Source organism: Rhea americana, unplaced genomic scaffold (genome assembly GCF_003343005.1).
Source record: "Rhea americana isolate MKP2758 unplaced genomic scaffold, rheAme1 scaffold_139, whole genome shotgun sequence".
In the NCBI taxonomy this organism is placed as follows: domain Eukaryota; kingdom Metazoa; phylum Chordata; class Aves; order Rheiformes; family Rheidae; genus Rhea; species Rhea americana.
This window is the reverse complement of record NW_028185472.1, coordinates 2,524,208-2,530,588: the sequence shown is the minus strand read 5'-3', so window position 1 is coordinate 2,530,588 and position 6,381 is coordinate 2,524,208. Positions and strand designations below refer to the sequence as shown.

The 6,381-nt window shown below is 41.0% G+C and overlaps 1 protein-coding gene across 1 annotated transcript in view; it reads left to right on the top strand.

Annotated features, from left to right (window-relative positions):
• The first annotated feature begins 41 nt into the window (after positions 1-41).
• CHID1 (chitinase domain containing 1) overlaps positions 42-6,381 on the top strand; it is a 123,657-nt gene continuing 117,317 nt past the window's right edge. The window contains exons 1-3 of the mRNA XM_085298505.1: positions 42-248; positions 336-455; positions 5,797-5,872. The gene's annotated coding sequence lies outside the window, so the exon portion shown is untranslated. The remainder of the gene's footprint in view (positions 249-335; positions 456-5,796; positions 5,873-6,381) is intronic.

Below are 6,381 nucleotides of genomic sequence, written 5' to 3'. Positions count from 1 at the left end.
GGCCGCGGCGCGGCCGCTGCTCGCGTACCGGCGCCCCCCAGGCCGCCACGGGCGCCTCCAGTATCGCCCCCGGAGCCCCGGGGGGTCCTGCGGCCCGCGAAGGGATTGAGGTCTGGAGGCCCCGCTGCGGAGGCGTGATTTCCAGTCGGCGCCATCAGGTCGAGCGGGCCCAGACCTGTGTGGGCGGCGGCGAGGGCTGCTCCTCTGTGAGGCGCTGGCAGGGCGGTTCAAACCCCCTGAATCCTCAGGTGATTCCTCTGAACAGCCCCTGCTCAGAAACGGCCCAGTTCCCCTCTCCGTGCCTAAATAATAGAGGCTTTTTTTTTTCTTTAAAGGAGAATTCTTTTTAAAGGAGAAATCATGTGCTGTGCAGATGCCTCAGAGAATATAACTTCCACGGGAGAGAGAGAGGGATGGCAGATTGCACCTTCAGACAAGAAAATGTCATTTCAGCGGTAAGCTTTGAGCAGTGTGCTCACGTAGGATCTTATTTAGATCATGTAAGTCCCATTCCAGCTGGATGCAGCCTCAGGCTGGCTATAATGTGGAGAGCGGGGTACAGACTCTCTACCTTGTGAAGTGTAAAACCATAGTGTCTGCAGGCATGGGCCCATGGTGACCATACCTTAGTCCTCTAGCTCAGAAGAGGTCCCAAAAGAGTGCATGGGATCTACTTAACATGCTTTGTATAATGATCAGAGTGCTCTGATCATTTGCAGGCCCAAAAGTTTAGCCCGCCTATGTATATGTATATGTAGAACCATTCTGTGTCACATACCTAGTGAGTCTGTCATCACTTCTTTCAGTGATGCAGTTGCTCTGTTACATGCATAGTCTTTTTACTTTCTGGGCATGCAAATGTGCAAAACCAGGGCCACGTGTTTCTTACGAAGGCCGTGAAAATGCAGTATAAAGTCATCTCACACCAAATCTATTCCTGAGATTGAAAACATTGCAAGGTTAAACTTTCTTAACAACTCAAAGAGATGCAACCCAGCATAGTGCAGAATATTTAGTCTCATCAGTTGAGAATATATATATATAAAGGGTATCAAAATTGGCTTAACCCGTCTAAACCAAAGTGTGCTGAGAAGTGCAGTTGTAATGCAGATGATTAGTACACTTAGTGGACTATAGTGATCTTTAGAATCATGAGTTTTAGGACTACCAGAGATGACTTAGTCATTTCATCTATTTTCCCATATATTCCAAGCCATTTTGTTTCACCTGTTTTTTTTTCCTGAACTGACTCCAGTAAATAGCTTTTAGTAAAGCTTATCTTTCAGAAAGAGACTTAGTCTTGATCTGACAACATAAAAGATACAGASTTCACTGTTTCCCTGGGTAGTTTGTGCCCATGGTTAATCCTCCTCATTTAAAGTTTACATCCAACTTAAATTAATCAAACTTAAGTGCCTATTCAGTGTTACATCTTTTTTTCATAAAGAACTATCTAAAAGTCAGTACTGGCTCTCTGATAGTGACTGAACACTTCACTGAAGTCACCTCTAAAGCATCTGTCCTGCATGGTTTTAGAAGCAGTTGTTATATGAGTGCTTTTTATTTGTGTATGTACCTACTAGACAGAGAAGATGACAGTGAGTGGTAGTCACAAATGTATGCATTTGTTCTCAGGTTTTGTAGAGCATGTGCAACTACTGGCAGTTACACACAATTAGTCTTATATTCTGCAGACTTGCATAGAGGAAATTGTCCTTTTTATAGCTTTACGATCAGATTTTGATTTTTAACAGTAATTTTCATTACCTTTGAAACTGAAAACTTAAGAATTCAGTATGAAAGGTTTTCTGTTTCAGAAAAAAAAATGAGTTAGCCAAAACAAGACATTGAACTAATTTCTACTCTCACGAGCAAAGTGACACCTAGAGGCCAAGTATATCAGCCCTGGGTGGCTGCATTTCAGTCAATACTGTGACTGGAAGTCATGCAGGCACAGTACTTAAACCATGTTTTAATAGGTAGCTTAAAGACTGCTAGCAGAATAGCTATGGCCATACAAAGCTCATCATGGATTGCAAATTCTACTTGAGAAGTCGGTTAAATTTCAAGTAGTTAACCCATGTGGAGATCTATACTATTGCAGCTACACTACTAGCTAGTTCATTTCAAAGTGACTCGGTATTCATAAGGTGCAGTGAAACAGCATATACATGCCTAAATATTTTATTTTAACCTACTTCGACTGACTATAGACACTCTACTATACATATTGTTGCTTCCTGCCTTCTTTCTCTGCCCCCCAAAGGCTTATGCAATTATGGTGAATGTGTATTTGTCCATCTCTCCTTCCTCATAATTTAGAACTCACTAGCCAGTTTCAGACTGTTTTGGTATGGAGAAGATAATTAGGCTTCTACAAATTTTGTATGAATAAATAGCCAGCTGGAGGAAAGAGACCCATCAATAATCTCTAGATGTATCCTGACTGAAAAAAAATAAATAAAAAATAAAATAAAAAGATTGTAACATGAGCTCAGGTGTAGTCAGTACAGAGTTCATGCTATCCAAAGATCTTTACAAATGCACTGAGTTCATAAATGTGGGAAATGTTTCAGTTTGAGCTTAAAACTATGTACAACACATCAATCTGTGAGAAAGCAGATTTCATTAGTTCCATCCATTCCAAAATGACTTGATTTTCTAAGAGATTTCTAATTACTGTAAAGTCAACATCAATGAGGAAGGAGTCCCAAGAAATGTTTTTCTATTACACAAAATGTTTACTTGAATATCTGTTTGCCAAAAAGTCCACAATGTCTGTCACTTCTTTCCTGTGTCATACATTAATTGCTTTAATAGTTTTCAGAACTTTATTACACTTTGTTACAAAGACCGGAAAAATTAGACTAACCTTTACAAAACTAATGCCATTAAATTGAGTGGATTCAGCTGGTGAGTTTCCATTTGTGAGAACTCCAGCCTTCACTATAATTCTTTTCTGCCTAACACTTAGATCTGTGTAGTGATTTACAGATAGTGTTTAACTATTTTTCTTTGAAGTTTGATGTGTTGCTCACAGTGTGCATTCTTTGGTTTCTGAAGCCAAAATATGATTCTTTTTTGCATGTAGTTATATTATTCTGAGAATTTTAGCACCCAACACATGTACTTTCACTCCCATCTGTGTGTCTGCCACAATGGCATTCTAGAATAATTTGAGGATATGGAGTTAAACACTATAGTATAGAGATATGCTGCCCTCCCCTGATCACAAATGCTGATAGAGAATGAATTGTATCTCTCTTGAGAGAGTATTCTTCAAAACCCATGAAACAGGATTAGACAAGGTGATCAAGATGGGTGTTGGACCCTTGTATTAGTGCACCCACTGTGGACTCTGTCAGTTCTGATACCCCCAACAGGTTAGGGAAATGACAGAGAGAGAACATGGTAACTTCTGCACACATTTGAGTTCCTTCTTTGAAAACCAGGGCATGGACACAGATTGCGTATGTGCCCGTGTATGACTCAGTGTAACACTGGGAAACAGTTCAGACACATAGAGACCCAGGAAATAAAACATACTCGGATCTGCTAACATCGATGTAGCTGATGGGACTGGAGGGATGAGTTGAGAGCAGGCATGTGTGACTCAAACACACAGTTGCCAAGACCTGGGGCAGTGGCCAAGGTGGAAAACAGTCACTGAAATGAATAAATATGTGAAAATCCCAGTTGCTCGAGGCATTATTCATTGCCATGGGTTATTTTTTCTTCCAAAAATGTGCAATTGGAATGAATGAACTGCTTCTCAAGTACAAAGTCTGTATCTCTTGTAATAAACTTCTAGATAGAGAAAGGGTCTCTGTTGTTCCCTTCCCTCTGTTACTTCTGTCAGAAAAATTTGCTTCTCACCCCTCAGTGTCTCTTACCACTTTCTTCCCTCCCCATGGTTGTTCTAACCATAGGGAAACCAAAAAGAGCTGAGGATAAAACAAGATTAGTAGCTCCTCCACAAGTACACTCAATCATGTTTCTCTATCTGACAACGTTCATTATCCATCAACAGAGAACATGGGTTTATCAGCAATGCCTTTGTGCCATGTCAGGATATCACATGTACCAGTGTCAAGATTAAGAAATACAAAGTTAGGATAATGTCACTAAAAAGAGGTCACAAACTTCTAGAGATTTGGGATGGATCTGTGTCTTTTCAATGAGCTTGTCAAGGACCAGAGGATTTTAGATTCAAAAAAACAGGTTTATATTAAAATGTAAAATAGAATGCTTAAGTTTTAAAATAAATTCTAAGAGAGTAGACAACATAAAATGAGGGTCAAAAATGGGTGTACAAACAAGCTCCCCCTTGCTACCTGTGTGCTAGTAGAGATGTGTCAGCCAGCTCAGTGGCTTTGTGGGTTGCAGTGGACTCTCAATAATTCCTTCTAGTTCCTATGAGTTTTCTATCCTTTCATCCTTGAAGCTTTTCTGTGTTTTTCTCTCACCCTTTTTACTCCTTACGATACAGGCTTCCACTCATTTTTTGCTGCCACGCTTTTTTATTTCCAAGCTTTTCTTTCCACAGTAAAGATAGGTACTCCTCAGGAAAGGAGCACTCTTCTGCTCTCCCCCCAGGTGTGCTCCCTCTCCCAGGCACTGCCTTTTTACAAACTGAGAACAAACAAATCAGGCATCCGTACCATTATTAAACTTAACTCTACCTCTTTGAGCAGGACAAAAATACATAGAATTAAAGAAAAAGACCTAATATTAAAAATGACTAGCTTCTAGAGTGTGTCGAAAAAACAAGCAGAAGACTGATCAGCATTTTTATGTAAAATGGTCAATTTTATGGCTCAGTGGCCTTCTCATCTCCAGGGAAAATAAATAATAAATAAATAAGACCTGAGTTACTAAACATGAAACATAATCCCAGGAAAAGCAAAGAGGAATTTAATGAGTTACAGTTAGTTACATAGGGGAAACTTCAGTGCTGAGATGCTCAGCATTGTGGCCCCAAGCTTTTAAGTACTTGGGCTTCAGGAGAGGAATCCATAGTCCCAAGTTCAGTGACTTCCTTACATCTTAGAGAAAAAAAAAATGTGATTCTGTTATATGCAACTACAGGTCTCCTCAGTGGTAGCATGCACCTCATGAAGTATCTGCAGCAAACTTTTGGATCAGTCCCAATATAGCTAAATAAAAGAGGGCCAATAAGGGAGTATGATGAAGAATACAGCACAGGAAAGATTTTCATTACAGGGAGCCTAAAAACAAACCTGCTTTCTCATATCATCATGTCTTATATGTCTGTACTTCCTGCTATTTAGAACATTCCTGGCAGTGTTTAAAGTTTGTGGGAAATGAACAACAGCATTTTACAGAACAGCAGACACCTAGTGTCTCATAGGTTGTAAATGTTTTTAGATAGCATAATGTACCTTTCCCAGTTGGGACAGTACATAAATGAAAATGTATTATGTTTCAAAAACAGCCATTAAGCAGTCCTATGAGATGAAAAAAAGCACCACTTGTTCAGTGGAAGCCTGTATGGGATTCAGAGGTGTTTTAGTGACACAAAAAAAAGTGTGATGAGACATTTTCTTTCCTGCTTTCTAGGTTCTAAGTGTGATACTAGTGTTTCAGTTGTAGGTCCAAACACACAAGCAGTATCAGTTTCCTTTCAGAAGGAAATTCCTTGCTGAAATTTAAATTTGGATGATCTAGAGTGCAGAAAAAAATAGATACACTTGGCACTTGCCAGAGAGATTGTATGTCTGTGTCCGTAGCAAGACTTCTGTTCAGAGTAAAAATGTTTTTTTTTTTTCTTTTCAGTACTGAAGCATATTCATGAGATCTTCATTACGCAAGAGGGAAAGAGAGAGAAAAGTACAGATCAGGAGGAAGTAAGGTAAGAGAGAGATTGCACCCAGCTGTAAGATAGGAGGTAGCTCACAGAAACGCTTGTGTTGGAAGGAGCACAGCCATCATCTGCTTCGTTTTCCACTGCATCCTTATGCTCAAAACTACCATTTTTTAAAAAAATCAAGCCTTCTAATATGGTATTTACTTAGTGTAAGCAGCCCGTAAAATCACAGGGTTACATCAAGCTTTTGGCTCCAGTAAAAATAGTAGCTGCATGGCCATAAACCTAAAAAACATGCCCTGTAGAAGCTCAAAACAGAAAACACGTATTTTAAAGCCATTCGGGATTTGACTCCCCTCCCTTCCCGCTCGCTGGCTCCCCTGCGAGCAGGAGCCTCTCGGCCCCTCGCTCTGCGGGCCGGTGCGCGTGCTCTCACCCAGCCCCGCTGCCTGCCTGCGCCGCTTGCGGCCTGCGGCCCGGCATAACCGCGCTGCTCGGCGGGGGAGGCCAGGCTGAGCGCGTGCCCGTCGCGGGCCGCGGCGCCATGACGGCTC